Consider the following 17,271-nt stretch of genomic DNA (forward strand, 5'->3'; position numbering starts at 1 on the left):
ACCAAAAAACTAAATTGTGAAAAAAAGAAAATACCCAAAAATTAATTTAAAAGGAATTAAATAAAATTATACAGCTAGAATAAGAATAAAAATGTATAAGTATTTTAACAAAAGTGACAATTTCAAAGAATGCGTTATGTTAAGTGTTACTGAAAAGAATGCAGAACAATTCATAAACAGTTCTTAAGCATTCTTTCAGCTACTTTATCTCTAATTAAAAATTATACTCGTTTTTGTAAAAATGATGAATAAATTATATTTGAAAGGGTGCAATACAATTTTAATCAGTACAACAATCTTTCATAATTATGTACACAGCACAAACTGTTACCTAAATTACAGTTTTCCAAATTTCTGATCTACCTTAACTACTTCTGGGGTAAAAAGCTTATAATTAAAAGAAAGGAATATTTGTATTAAAAAAAAAATAATAATTTTTATTTAATTTTATACTAGTAGTTTCTGTAATCAACAAAACTGAATATTTTTACACATGATATACAAAAACCATCAACTAATCAGGAAAATATTTTGTTGAATGTACTGATGTTGAATGTTTATAATCCTCCATTGAAATAAGCCAACATTTTCTTTGGATATTTTTTTGTAGTTTTTTCTACATTATTGAGGTACATTTTTTCAATAATGGAAAAAATGTTAAAGTTCAGAAAAGTTGTAGCCTACTGTCCTGATTTTAAACTATGTTGGGAGTAAGAGAGAATAAAGAAGAATTTATAAACAAAACCTTTGTAGGAAAAAAGTATTGAAGGATCCACTTAAGTTCTACAAAATAATATTGCCCATTGGATAGTTTATGAATGGTATACAGGTTACCAGTTATTATTGGAAGGTTACACAATATATATCTATCTGTACATCTAAACAATAAGAAAATTAATTAGAAAGGTCGGATGTAGAATAAGATAGTTGCAATAATGAAAAAAACTTAGTCGTAGTAAGCCGCTATTAAAACTGAATGAATGTCAAAATATTTTGAAGAACAAGATAAATGGCTTCAAGCCTATTCTTTATAGAAGTAGTTTTCAACCCTAAAACAAAAGAATACTCCTGGATTTTTTTAAAAATTATAAGCATTTGCATCCCATTTTGTCCCATACCTAATTTTATAAATGTGATGATAGAAATTTATTTAACAATATTCTTTATCATCTTTTAAAAATAGAATTGTTTATTTATATACGTATTTTTTTTTTTTTTTTTAACTTATAAATACATGAATTTACAAATCTCATAATGAATTTTCATACATTTCTGAATGAACAAAATTTTCTTTCACTAAAGTAAATAGCAATTATTTAGATAAATATGTAGTTTTTACTGTTTGTAAGCTGATTTGTACTGACAGAAAATATTTGGACATACTTTAGCAAGTAACCTATTATTAAAAACGTATGGTACCACAATGATAAAAGAAATACTAGAAATTCTCAAAAAATCAGAACAAACTAAATTAAAATAATAATAAAAAGGCAAGTCTAAATTTTCATATTGAATCTCGATGGGCACTTTGTTGTAGGTGTGAGCTGTACATCAAGGAATGCTCTACATGACCAGGAAATCATAATTTTATGTAGTGAAGGGTGAAGTTTAAGTGCCTGACACCTTAAAACTGAATTTTGTTGGCAAAGGTCTGTGCAGAGGAGTCACTGATATTCCAGGTTGGTTGCTAGGTTAGTAACACAATACTATAAAAAAAAGGTTATTTTACAAAACTAATGGTTCATCTTTGATCAGACAACTTGAAGATATTTAACAAGTAAAAACAGTTGGAAAATAAATGAGGAAAATGGATGACATTAATAGGTTCTGGGAAACAGCTTTGAATAGGAATAAGGAGGCATATGCTGAATTAGATTAGGACCTATGCTGAGTTATGGCAACAAAAAGGATATATTCTAAGTTTTACACTGTTGCTGCAGTTCCTGAATGAATGTCAATAAAGTAAAATTATTTGTTTTGGAAAAGCAACTACATGATTTCCAATGACTAATCTTTAAATAATCCTTTTAGTGATATTAAATTTGATTTATTAAGAAAATAAATTTATATTTATCAATGTATAATTATCAATACCAGCTGGGCCTAATTTAAATAATTTTTTATGATAATTTGCAAGAGGGAAGGGTAATTTCAATTTGAATCTATATTTTTCTTAAAGGATTCACAAAGAAAATCATCCATTTAATTCAACGGAAAAATTATACTATAATTTTTAAAGAAATAATATCAGAAATATCACTAATCAGTAATAATTACCATAAAATCTACTTTCATTCATAAATATTTTTTTGTAAATTTATGCTATGTCGGATTTTTAGTTTATTAAGTCAGTATTAAGGCTCATATTAGCTAGTTTTTTTTTTTTTTTTATTTTTGCTTAAAGATATTAGTAAAAATGTTTTAATATATTTTAATGAAAGCTACATCAAATCCTTTACTACTCAAATTTTTATTTGAAAATATTTAATTGCTAAAAAAAAGTTGAACATGACTTTTTCTGTTTATTTCTTGCATGTTATGAAAAAAAAATACCTAATATTCATTTATTTGATTAAAACAAACGAATATTTTTCAGATAATAAACTTTGACTCTGCATTCCATTCTGAAAGATAATTATTTCCAATCAGGAAGTAAAATCTATTTAAAATTACAAGTACATTCAGGTTTTTGAATGTTGGAAATTGAACAAAGCATTTTCAAAATACAGTTAATTCAATGAAAAATATCATTATAAAATTTAAAAGTTAATAATCCAATATTTATTACCTTCATATAAAACAGGAAATACTTTTCTTTCTTTATTGTATCTCTTTACAGACTAAAACAAGCAATTATGTTTTACTGTCAAATTTGATTCTCATATGGATTGAACAAGCAGCAATGTGTGAATGAAACTGGGTGATAAAAACTGGAAAACATGAAAATGCAATTAAAAGGTGGTTTAAGAAAAGAATCCTATAATTAAACTTTTAAATTTTTTACAATGATTACAATTATTAAGATCTTATTTTTTCAGCTGGCTTTTTTCAGCCAAGAGGATGAAGCATCATATAACCTGTCAAAAAAAAAATTCCTATAAAATATTAATATTGTAGCAATTCATTTTAATAAAAGCTACAAGAAAACATTAAAGAATAAAAAAGAATAATAATATTTATAGAACATTATTTACATAAAAAAACACTTAAATTTATTTTATTAAACTGTATTTCATGTACTACACATCACATTATATTACATACCGTATTACTATTGAGATAAAAATGTAACATACTAAAAGGTTTTTGTATAAAATAAATATAAACTCACAATATATTTGTTAATTATACTGAAACTATTGACATATTTAGTTATCACCAAGACATATAAAATGTCATGACACTCAACTCAAAACAGTGCTTTTGTTGTTTACAATATCTCAATCTTCTTTTGGAAAAATCATAAAATTGCTAAAAGATTATTCAAATTACTAAGATTGTACTCACCCATGAACGAACGGAGAATATACTCTAGTCATGGTTGAATACAATTTTAGGAATTGATGTTTTTTTACAGCATATTAAGTGTTTTCGATAGAAAACTGATGGTACTGTTGTAAACAATAAAAGTGCTATCTTATGATGACAATCTGTATAAATAATTTCTAAATAAATAAATTTTTTTAACACCAAAATAGCTGCTATAATATTCACTATACTATATCAAAAATAAAATCAATACAATTATTGAAACAAATGTACAATCCCAAATAAATTAAAAAAGAAAATAAATATATAAAACACAGTAAACAAAATATGTTTAATAATGGAATGAGAAAAAAATTGACAAATATGATAAATAATATTTTTTTATTGGAATACTATAATTATTAAAATTATTTTAAAAATGCATCAAAACTTTTATATTAAAACTGATTATATTTTTCATTAAAACAATGTTTATTTTTTAAATTTAATTGTAAAAATTTTATAATTATTTAACATGCAAAACAATGTCCTACAATACAGCATTTTATACTAACTTTTTTAAAAAATTCAAAGACTTGTACAAAATATTATTAAATCTATACTATTGTTAAAAGTCAATTAAGAATAACAATATTAAAAATACAAATTTGTTTATAAATACAATTTTTCATGCACTTTTATTTTCTTAGTATATGAATATGATTTTATATATAAAGCTTCAGTCAAATATTAACAAAGTAAAATTTGTTGAGATTTAATAAAAGATGAACATTAATGAAAAAAGGTTGATATTCTACACCACATGTTATGTATGTGTGTATAAATTATATATAAATATAAACAAACTATAAATCTTTTTTTCAATAAATGTTAAAAAATATTTTTAATAATAGCTGTTTTATTTAACAACTTTTATAAAATTTTTCAAATTGCAAATATTCATTCATTGTATGATCAGAATATTCTTGTCTTTAAGAAATAATTACATAAAATAGTACAATACTTTGTGTACCAGTGAAAATATATTAGTCACTTGAGCACCCACATAAGAGGTATAAATAACATAAGGGAGAAGGAAGAAGTTTCATAGAAATATATTGAGATTGTGAAGGAAGTGTACGCAGAGGTAATGGCTCTGATTTTATACTTAAAATCAGAGCCATTACCTCATACACACACATGTATCACATCTACACTACTGTGTAGATGTGATATAGGATTTTGCTGAAAAAGTTGAGCAACAATAGGGCTCACTCTCAGCCCATACCTATTCAAACCAGTAATGAATATATTGGTGAGGGATATGAAGAATACACCATTAAGGAGTATTTGCTGATCTTATTTTATGTGAAACATCAGCTAATGAAATTGAGTATTGATTGGAAGTATGGAGGAAAGGTTAGGAAGAGACATAACTAACAAGGCAAATATACAATATATCTGAAAGAAAAAATCAAATGTTTAAAAAATTAAAGCATGAAAAGTTATCAGCAATGCATAAATTCAAATATCTATGGTCGGGAAAGAATCCATAGTACAGATGTATGAACTGCAGGAAGATAAACAGATAACAGCATATTGTGTATTAAGAAAATATGTGGAAATATGAAAATTATCATGAATAAATAAGATGAAATCAACAGTAATGAATGGCTCTGAGACTTGGGTATTGCAAAAGACATTTAAAGAAGATGGAGTAAGTAGAAATGAGAATGCTGAAATGAATGAGTAGAAAAATGAGAAAGGACAAGATAAGAAATGAATAAATTAGAATAGTGTTGTAGAATAAAGTAGGATTAGTGGGTTGTTCTATGAGCAGAAAAATGTAAGAAGAAGGTTGAGATGATTTAAGCATGTTGAAGGAAGGAGTTAAGAATGTTGGAAATAATATTCAGAATTTGCAAGTGATAGGAAAAAGAAAGAAAGGATGATCCAAGTTAACATAAAAAGATAAGGTATCAAAGGAACTGAGAATTAAAAGAATTAAAGATGGAGATGCCAACCCCCACATGGTAAAGGAAAAGGTGAAGATTAGGAAATTATATAATTGCTCATTACTTCATTTCTAAATTTTTTCTACACTTGAGACATTTTAACAACTTTGATCGCATATGACCAAATACCAGCTGTCACTGAATTAGTACTGATTATTTTGTAAATGAAAAATGATTATTAAAAAATATAATATGACTATTTTGTCTTTTAAAATTATCATTTACTAACACAACAGACAAATTAATATTAAAATTTATTAACTATAAATACAATAAATAATATATCATTTTCCCTAGGAGTGATTAAACAGGCCTGCGATAATAATTTTATAATTTAATAATCTATACATGATTGCAACATTACTCTCTACTTTGTGGAGCAATGTATCATCTGTCTTGAAGTATTGAAACTGGTAATTATGTTTCTAAATCAGAGCCATTCTAAAACATAATTTATATGCTAAAAGAAACAAAGTAAATAATTTTAATATATCACAAAATTTAACATGCTTTTATGAAGACATGTCCATCGATTCATGCTTAAGATTAAAGTTCTACATTAACACTTTTAAATTTGATGAGACATAAAGTAGGCACAAAATTAGGGAACAAATTTTGAAATAGTAATGATGAGTAATCGATGTAATATTAACTCAAATCTCTCAACATCTATAGGACATAAAATTATCCAAGTTGCCTGACTTGAAATTGATAACACTGGCAAAAAAAAAATTATACGTAGCATATATTTTGAAACATACCATTTAATATACCTAAATACCACAGCCAGAAGTAAAAAGTCAAGTACTCTCTGAAATACAGTTATTTTCCAGTCATATAATCCATACCACAAGTTACAGACAACAGATTCTGTGTTTCAGTATTTTAAGTATCAATTACCTAGTTACACTGAAAATGCCTACAGTCCCCTCACAAACTTACAGACAATAAGATGCTTCACTCGACATATTGTAACAGTTTTATTTTTTCTTAAATGACAAGTTTCACAGAAATGCATAAGAAAAAATTATGGAAGCAATAATTATAATGTTCTCCAACAAAAATTTAATTAAAAATTTTATTTTATTATCGAACATTTAATAAGCAACTAATTTTTGGCACAGCATCATGGGGCATATAGTTTTCTTATTTGCTCATCAACGTATCTAATATAAAGCATTTTCAGTCAAACTTATCTGGAATTATTAAACAATCTCCAGAAAAGAAAGAAGGAAAATCTTTTTCCTAATTTTTTTAACCATTTACTATAGATAATAAAATAATTATTTCATAGGTATAACTAGATGTTTATACACACATACAATACATGATAACATAATGTACTACGTAATGAAATAAACTTATATTGAAAAAAAATGATAACATTATATATTATCCATTTTGTAATTAATTAAGAATAGCATACTTATGTAACTTCTTAATAGTTTACACAGAAAAAAAACTTTAGTCAAACAATTATTTAAATAAAAACCATTTTAAGTAATATGAAAAAATACTTTAAAATATATACTTAGCGATAAAACACAATTCACCTGCATTACATAGGAAATAACTGTGGTAAATATAACCTTAACAGATAATTGTTTACCAATATTAACGCATTGGGTAAAATAAAACATAATAGTAGAAATAACTACAGTCAATTTTTAAAAAATAGTAATAATAATTTGGTTTATTATAGTCAAACTGGTTCTCCAGGAAACACCGGTTCACTGAATCCAAGACCGACTCCAGTGTCATTAGTATATGAATGTGTTAATGAACAATGACTGGCAGAACTAAAACTGCTGAAGCTCAGTTCATCACAGCTGACATCATAGCACTGACCTCCACCACCTTTATTATAAAAACAAAAACAATATATTAAGTTTGGTAACATTTTCAATATTATGTAAATGTCATTAAAAATCTAGATCAGAAGTAAATAAGTTTTTTTTTTCAGAGTGAACTCTTAATGACTACACATTTGTTGAATGGGAGTTTTTTGAGTATAACATAGTTATTTATGTTGTAATTAAAATATTTTATTATTTACATTAACTTACATTCATTAACATTTTAAAAAAAATCAAGAATAAACACAACTAATTTATTTAATTCTGATAGTTATTGTACGCATGATGTATTTTCTTACTAGATGATCAGAAGGAAATTATATTTATAGGAAGATATTAGGTATCTACTAAAAGGAAACTATAACAGGGAACTTTTATGTAGTCTTTCATCTAAGTGCCTCATTAGATTCAGTTTTGGCCTTAATAAATTAGCAAATTATGTCAACTGTTCCATTAATCAAGTTCCAGAGAAAGATTTGATTTATTAATGATCTAATGTAACCTATTTATTAATGATTAAAAGAACTGGATATCACATAAAAAAAAGAGCTTCTAGGACTGCACATTAAACTTAAAAACTAATAATAAGGTTATGGTTTCCAAATGATATTAATTTTAATGTACATCTACATCACTGATATTTCCAGAGCTATTAATTTACAGGGATAAGTTATACACTATTCTAATATGGTAATAATAAATTAGTTTGATTACATCTGATTAATTAAACGTAAAGTAACTAGTAAAATCTAGAATTGTATAAAAATAAATTTCACTTCCAGATTGATCAGTCTCTTGTACAACTATGGGATAGTATTACGAACAAGTATATCTAAACAAAATCTGTTACCACTAATGTTTAGCAGTATTACATCTGATTAATGATGAACAATACAATTTAAGTTTCTCTTTAATTTACTTTTTTTTTTCAAAAATTCATTATGGTTAAGAAAATTAATAAAGTATTTTCTTTTTGAGTGGACTCTCAGTAACTACTATTTATTGTCATTCCAGATATAGTTAACTTTCCGTACCATTTACAGAAATTCTTTAAAAGAGTATTACTTATTGAATTTTCTTAACTCTACAGCAATGGATTACAACAGAAACTGTGATTCATAATGTGCAGAGGGTTTTTCAGAACCAATTCAATAAAAGTAGATAAATAGATTTAAACATGTGCCTCACTCACAGTTATCAAGTAAATCTGTGGTACCTTTATGAAGATATAATAAAAAGTAAATAAAAATTTGTAATGAATGGTAGACTTTTTTTTGTAAATTTTTTTTTGAAACAGGTTACCCAAGATTTAGGAAAAAATTGTTATGTACATTCTGCATCAATAAGATATATATGTATAAGCAAGGAATTTAAAAACTTAAATGATTCCATACTATTAAAAATAGTAATAATTGTTAGGTTCTAATTACATCATTTAAGTCTAACTTCATCTTATTAGATTGTAAAAGTCCAACTTTATATAATTTATTATAACTCATGAAAGTATAAAAATCATAAACACATAGATGTGCAATACTTTTAAATGGCATCTGAAGTATATTGACACTGCTAATAATCATTTTTTTTTTGTTTTTTTTTTTTGGAGGGGGGGCGAAAAACACCTGTGCGTTATCATCGCCCGGAATTTTTTTTAATAAAAAGGTAAAATAACACTAAAATATTAAAATTAAATAAGGCTTAAAACTAATATAAATTATATAATAAAAAATTTTAAATTAAGTTAAAAACAAAAGTTAAAAAGGTGAAATAAAACTAAAAACTAATATCACAGATGGAGTTTTTAAAATATAAAAGCTAAAATAATAGAAAAAGGAAACTATATAAAATTTAACTAAATTCCGATAGGGAGTGCAAAAGGCTCCCTGCTCAGATAACAAAATTAGACACAGAACCAAAAAAATTAAAATTGAAAGGAAAAAATTTATTAAAAACTCCTCTAGCATAAAAAATATACATGACAATATTAAATTTCTTGCAGTAACGTAGTACTACGCAAAAACAGAAACATCTGGTTCAAAATTTCATTATAATTGTACAAGATACTATGGATGTTTCTGGGTATATTAAATTTACGACGCAACGCTGCATAACATATGCAGTCTATGAGTATGTGGTGCACAGTCATGTGGCAGTTGCATCGTGTGCATAGGGGTGCGTGCCCTCCTGACATTAGATACTCATGTCTGACCCTCATATGTCCTATCCGCAATCGGCAGAGGACTAATTCTTCATGTCGAGTTTTTCTGCATGAGGATTCCCATGGCAACACAGAATCTTTAATTTGCCGGAGTCTATTATTAACGGTAGTCGTCCAATCACCTTGCCACTTTGCCCTCAGTGATTATTTTACACGATTAATAAAATCAGAGGTAGTAACTTGGGTGGTGAAAGGAGGCTGAATACATGCTTCTTTGGCAGCATAATCTGCATGTTCATTACGTGGAATCCCTACTTGGCTAGGGACCCAACAAAAACTTACTTCTGTGTTACGATTATTCAACTCAGTGATTGGGTTGTAAATTTCAATGATGATAGGATGTTTGGAATAAAAGTTTTCTAATGCCTGGAGAGCACTACACGAGTCATTGCAAATAAGAATGTTTCTATATTTAGGGTTAATGATATTTAGAGCCTTATTTATAGCATATAGTTCTGTAGTGAACATACTTGTAATACCGGGTAGACCAACCATATAACTTTTTCCATTGACAACTAAAGCACAACCAACGGTATCGTTTTGTTTCAATCCATTAGTGTATATCAGTGTATATCATCTGGGTTCATCTTGGAGAGAACACACTGAAACATTTGCTGGAAGACAGTAGGTAGTGTTGATTGTTTATTGTATGTCGTAAGGTCAGAAGTAAAATTACAAGGTTAATCTCCACGGAGGATATGAGCACGGATATGATGGAAAGAATGACAGAGTGTCAATATTTATATACTGCAGCATACATCGGGTACGGACACCTACTGGTGCAGTACAACATGGACGGTCCTCATACTTTCCTAAATTAGGATTCCTAAGAACTAAGTTAATAATAGTGGAGGAGATAGTGTATCATGACAGGACATCGTAGATACATACCTTTGCAATGTCTCAGCCAAGATTTAACCACAGATTAGGATTTTAAAAGTAAAATAAAATAGTTTTCCGTTATAGAATGTTTACATCAAAATAACTGAAAAAAATCCAGAAATACGAGCGTTACGTACAGAAATTCAAGCTTGCATATCTGCAGTATATCAGCCTAAATGTTCATAAAACTAAAATAAGCACGGCCAAATTTAGGAGTTTGCTACCTGTAGGCTAGGGTCGAGTTTCCACCCCTCCCCTGACTGTATATTTATGTTGGCTTTATACAATTTATCTGTAACATATGAACTTCAATTGTTATTTAAGTTCCTAATCTAATAAATTATATTTTTACTTAAGTTTTATTTTATCTCACCTTTCAAAGCGAGACCCATCTAAGGGTCTCGCTTAGGCTTCAATAACCGCAACACCTCTAGTTAAAACATTTCTCCAGTAGTCTATTTCTTTGTCTAATTGTAGTGTAAACATTTTATAAATATGGTTGAGAACAGTTCCTATTCCTTTAAAGTAATTATTGAAGATTTATGTATGGCCAAATTTTTATAATGACACGCACGACTTTCTTCATTTTTCTAGTTAATCATTGTTGCCAAATTGTGATCTTTGATCTTTAGTATAAAATATCAAACAGGGTCCTCAAAAAACTGATCCCTTACTTTCGGAGAAAATCATCCATTTCCTATCATGAACTTCTCCATTTTTTAAATTTCATTTGGAAACATCTTGACAAAGATCAGTTTTGATCTTTGTATGATCTAGTACTTTTAGTGAAATCTAATGGTATATTTCGGTCAAGGCCATATTTTGCTTTTAAATATCTAGTAGCATCGTCTAAAACCCATAAAGCTGGGCCTTGTTTAAAAGTTTTACTTGTTTTGGTTCTTTAAATACTTCTAAACATTGAATATTAATGTCAGACTTAACAGTGTGCTCACATCGGTTAGACTTACTTCTACACCACTTAGTAGATTCAGATAAAAAGGTAGCTGTTGAATGTCAGCAACTAAATCGTAAACATGATTTACACTCTCCAATTCTTCATCTTTTTCTTTTCTCTTTGACTGGAAAAATATCACTTTTGAAGAAAGAATCTAATTTTGGTGATCTTGTTTAAGGAGACGTTTTTGTTCTTATAGTTTCAGTTTGGATCATTTTTTGTATTCAGCACCCTTAAGTCTTTTCCTACCATCACCCATACTGATTTTAAACGTAACTGCACTTTAATAAAATATTTTAAACAGACTTCAGATATACACCGCAACAAATATTTAAGTATCCTTAAATCATTGTTTAAGGATATAGTAATACTGCCTCAGTAATACTGCAACATGACATGACACAACTTTAATACTGACCACTGATCACAAACGCCAGCCAAATTCACAGAAACATAACAAAATAAGGTTAGAAGGGCAACTGTTACTGTCTCAGCTTGCGTGTTGCTGCACTGGTGCAGTGTTGCCAGCTTGATCTAGATGAAAAGTTGGACCGGCCATTCCATTTATTTTATCGAAAAGATCATGTTTATTGTTTATTGTGTTCCATGTTCCAATTAGGGCCTACAGCGTATTCATACACATGGCCAGTGCTATGAGATCAAATCAAACATATTGTCAAGCAACATGGTTTTTTATGTATATAACACAATTACAATGTTTAAAATTCATAATTCTTATTTCATTAAATCCTATTTACAAGGCCGTATCCTACATGAATTTAAGGTACAAATTTGAATAGTTTCCTTTCTTAAGTACTAAAAATCAAAACAGGTCTATTTTTTAATTTTCCCTTTATTTGAGAAGTTATAAAACTGCCGCCTTTCAAAATTTTCTTCTCTGGGCTGCAGCCTACTCAGCCTATTTAGAAATCCAGCCCTGATAACAAGTTGTATGAAGTTATAACAGAATCAAATAAACTGTGAAAGAAAGAAAATTTCAGTACATCTAGAAAATCTCATAAAAGAATGAAGAAGAAAGTTAATATTGGCAACTTTTACACACAATTTTCATGTAGAAAACAAAAAATTGGTAATTTTAAGGAAGTTGTCAGTGGTTCTAAGAACAGTAATTACTGGATCTGTACAAACATGCATTCCTGTAGAAAACATGGAACTTTACCAATTTTTTTCTATAAATTTTTACTACAACTTTTACTGTGAATCAAATCAATTTTAATAGAACATATTTAATTTTGATATGTACAATTTAATGATAATTTCATTTTGATATAAAAATACAATATAATCTTCAAATGAGAAAATCATTAAAAACAAATCATTGCTGATCCTCGTGGTGGAATGTTTTAGTCAGCCTATCATCCGTAGGTTCTAAGTTCAAATCTCATTCAAGCATGGCATTTTTCATATCTACAAAATTTCCATTTTAAATTCTCATTCACAAACTTCAAGCTCATGGTGTGAATTAATTCAAGCAAAAAAAAGAAATTATAATTTACAGGCAGGAAAGAAAAAAATAAGTTTTTGAGATGAGTCATACATTCATTCAAGACATGGTGGAACTGAAGACTCTATTAATGGTCACAAAAAACTCACATCCAAATGATCGAAGCTGATACTAATGAACGGTGACAGTGTTGCAGGAGGAGATTCTGAATAAGCTTTTAATTTTTAAATCAGGCCAGAGGGAAGTAGAATAATGGAACAACATGAATGGGCTGACAGTTACAAAAAATAGCTGGAAACAAAATTAATACATAAAACTTTATGCACCTAGTTTAGTGTTAGTAACTGATGACAAAATCTATCATAACATACAACTACACACAGGTATCAGAAATTGCAGAGAACAAGAACCATTATAATAGCTGCAAAGATGAGAAATAATTCATCCTTAGTGAAAGTTAAAAACTGAACTGTACAGATTAGTGCAATTAACTGATTCTGCTGTGAAGATTACTACTTTGACAAAATATTTAAGGATTATATCACAACATATTAAACTGACAGTGTACCACCCTGAACTAAACCTGATGTGGGCGAAAATAAAGTCAGGTTATGAAAGAAAACATCTCATATTGGCAAAATATAACAAAAGAAATGGCTGAGAAAAAATGGCATCTGGATATTGGAAGCAGTTCTGAAAACACATCTGAAAGACAGAACATAATTAGGTTGGAGGCAGAGATGCCAACATGCAAACTGAAAGGTTTAAAATAGTTAACAATGACAGCAAAAGCAGTGATGATAGTGCCGATCAATTTGTCATCAGGCAGTAATGGTACAGATGACATGGATGGGATAGGGCTATCAAATAAAAAAAAAACGTATCCTTCCTTTCTTTCCACTTCTCCTTTTTATTAAAATAAAGAAATAAAAATATTAAAGCGTAAAAATAATAGATAAAAATAAAAAAAATAAAAATCACTTAAAAAAGTTTGGATATAAAAATATGTAAATAAAAGTAAAATATGTAAATAAAGGGAAACAGACAACTTTGCCATACAGCGCTTTCATGTATTCACAGCATACAGTGCTCACTGAATGCATGCTGTGTTTGTGTTGATTTCCTATGCCTCCCCAACAGCTAAGCAATACATCCCCAATCCACACACAAACTGAGCTTTCTTAACATCGAGGAGTAATATTAACTGGTTTCAATAATAAAAAACACAGTAAAACCAAACAATTACACTTCATTTTTATCTTTTTTCATTTAAGATTATTTTTCTTCCAACTAAAATATTTGTTAAAGCTATGGAAATTTCAAATTAATAATGATTTAACACATATATTATATAAAATTAGTAACTGGTTATAAGAATGTTCAAAAATCATTTTTAACAATAAAAAAACAACAAAAAATGTTTAAACAGTTTTTGAGCACTTTATTGTTTCTAGCTTATTTAAAATAATAATTTAACAGAGCTCTTTCTTTAAAGTGAATAATTATACTCATCTAAACACCAATTAAACAACATTACAACAGGTAAAATTCTACTTAAAAACAGTATCCATTTTATGACCTTCAAGATAAATACATCTGTCAAAAATATAACACAATTAAAAAATTATTACAAGACCCTTTACATGCTACCAGTATTTGAGTATGGCAAGAGACAAAACATATTATTTGCCATGTAGATCGTTGAAAGGATTAAACATACTCTCATTGATATGATAGTAGATTCAGATGAAGTAACATCAATACAACCTATCTCAATGGATGAGCAAAAAAAAAAAAACATTCAAATAAAATACAAACATAAGGGCTAATTTGAATGTAGATTGATAACAATTTTAAATCTAATTAATGAATGTTTTGTTCTTTGAGCTTTTTTTTAATCTGAGCTTCTCTTTAGTCAGCTTTTACAAGAAAAAGCATTAAGTATCCTTTTACCGATTACTTAACTGATAATTGAATTATTATATTGATTATAGCATGGCCATAGATTAAGTTTAACTGATGTGGAGATACTAAGCAAGACTTTTGCCAGAATCTCCAAAACTGTCATGACAAATTATTCAATTTATTAATTTACTAAAATAATAAAAATGTAAAACAACAAAACGTATAACTCAATTTTAAAAGAATTCAATGGGTTCTATGCTATTATATAATTTAGTTCAAAATATACAATGTTTATAAACAGCAGCCCAAAAATATTAAATTGTAAAAAATAAGCTTTCTTATATTTTAAGGACTTTATACTTTTATTACAGAATTTGATTTTTTGTTCCCACTTTCTTTGGAATATACTCGTAAAAGAAAAGACATGCAGACATTACTATGAGACCATTACAAAATATATTTATTGGTTATATTTTTTAGGATAAGAGATGAATTCTTTAGTGCATGAAAAGGCCTGACCAGGATTTGAATGCAGTACCTATAGAACGAAAATATTGAAGTGTCAATAGTAAAAAAAAAGCCCAGTGTAACAATATTAACTATTAGCAACATGTAGTTATGGATTAATAAGCCACTAAGGGGCCTGTTATCAAAAATCAGATTTTACATTCAATCTATAGATAATCTTTGGGATATCAGATAAGACAGTTCTGGGGAACAAGATAAGGATTTTGCACCCTTACTACCAAATCCTAGACTTGATAACCACTAATGTAGACAAAGATTTAAATCATGATTTAATTTGATTAATTTTAATATGATTAATTTTATTCTCAATACACCAAGTACAAAAAACATTATCAGAGATATTGTAATTTTTACAATATCTCTTGAATGACTTGTACAATATTGATTTATGGCTAGAATTAAACAGCAAAAAGCCCAGGTTTAGTCACACGCATGCCATAGATTAATTCCCTATCTTTCCGGTTGACAGAGCCACTAACAAAGATGGCCACTCCTGAACAGAAAGCCTTCAGTGTTTCGCAGTTCGCTAAATATGAATCAGTAGTTAAACATGTATTCCATAGAAAGTTTAATTGTAATCCTCCAACTGACAATAACATTCATCAACTTCATAAAACATCTGGCTGTTTATGTAAAGGAAAAAGTACAGGACAACCAAGGGTATCTGAAAAAAGTGTTGATTATGTAAGGGAATCTTTCCTATACAGTCCTAAAAAAATCTGTTTGGAAGGTCAATACTGAATTAGCAATACCAATGATGACAGTGAGCAATCTTTGAAGGAAACACTTATGTATACATCCACACAGTTTACAGCTGTTTCAGGTGTTGAAGCCTAAAAAACTATGTTAATAAACACAGCCTATGTTGTGTTTATGCTATGTTTAAAATACTTACAAGATGTGTTAACATCTTGTAATGTAGCATTTCTCATTATGTTACCTTGGAGAGGTTAGCAAACAATCTTCACTTTTTACTTTATTTATTTATTTATTCTCTCTTCCATAACAACAGACCTAATATACCCAATTACATTTACCACACTTTTTTCTGGATAGTAAGGAATATATTTTGTAGTGTGTTAGATAAATGCCTGACTGGGAGGATTCAAACCCAGGACTTTCGAACGAAAAATGGGAGTGCTATCACTTCTCTGTGGAGACTGGTAGAGTGCTATTCATTAATAATTTTTTTTTATCCTTCAACATTTTTAATTAGTTTTGAGATTCTTTTGTTATTTTTTTATTAGAAAATTTAACAACTTTATGTAATCTTTGCCAGATTAATTTTTACGACAATTTTTAATTTTGATGCAATTTTTAATAGACAAAGAGAGAAGGTATAATTAATATGTGAAGTAATATTTTATAATATTGGTATACTCTGACATTACTTCAGTAATCAGACTACTACTTTGTGTAGCAAAATAATGTTACATCTACGTGATATATGATGTAGTCATATAACACACACATGAGGCACACACTACATATATACATACATAAGATATGTCCTATTTATTAAGAAGTTGCTACTCTGCATATACCATTATGCATCTTCAGATAATATTGTAAAGCCTTTCAAATATAATTGCTCCAAAAAGCAGTATGTATGATATATTATGAAGTAGCATGCATAATTTAAAGCAGTGCATATTCTTCTATTAATTTACTTCTTTCAATGAGAAATAAGGTTGTTTTTATTGAAGTAGTAATTTATACAATATTCAAGGTGTCTTATACAAAACTCTACCCATCATATCAGTTTTAAAACTTGAACTGACTACCTTACTTCCTCAAGTTTTACTGCAATGGTTTCATTCAACATCTGACTAATGCAACAAAGTAGAAAATAACACCAGAAGTCATAATAAACCAATCGAAATGCTCAGAGCATTGTTGGTGAGAAATTAGTGTTTTCACAAGAGGAAAGATATTTTATTATTGAGTCATACTTCAGCGCATGATCAATGAGTGACTGC

The 17,271-nt window shown here is 28.0% G+C and overlaps 1 long non-coding RNA gene across 1 annotated transcript in view; it reads left to right on the plus strand.

The window, feature by feature from the left end:
* The window catches only part of LOC142319302 (uncharacterized), a 61,975-nt gene extending 58,846 nt beyond the window's left edge, over positions 1-3,129 (plus strand). Inside the window, exons 3-4 of the long non-coding RNA XR_012755167.1 lie at positions 1,538-1,679; positions 2,840-3,129. This is a non-coding gene — a long non-coding RNA (uncharacterized LOC142319302). The remainder of the gene's footprint in view (positions 1-1,537; positions 1,680-2,839) is intronic.
* Positions 3,130-17,271: the final 14,142 nt, after the last annotated feature.

The sequence above is a fragment of the Lycorma delicatula genome, chromosome 2, assembly GCF_047948215.1.
Source record: "Lycorma delicatula isolate Av1 chromosome 2, ASM4794821v1, whole genome shotgun sequence".
Taxonomy (NCBI): domain Eukaryota; kingdom Metazoa; phylum Arthropoda; class Insecta; order Hemiptera; family Fulgoridae; genus Lycorma; species Lycorma delicatula.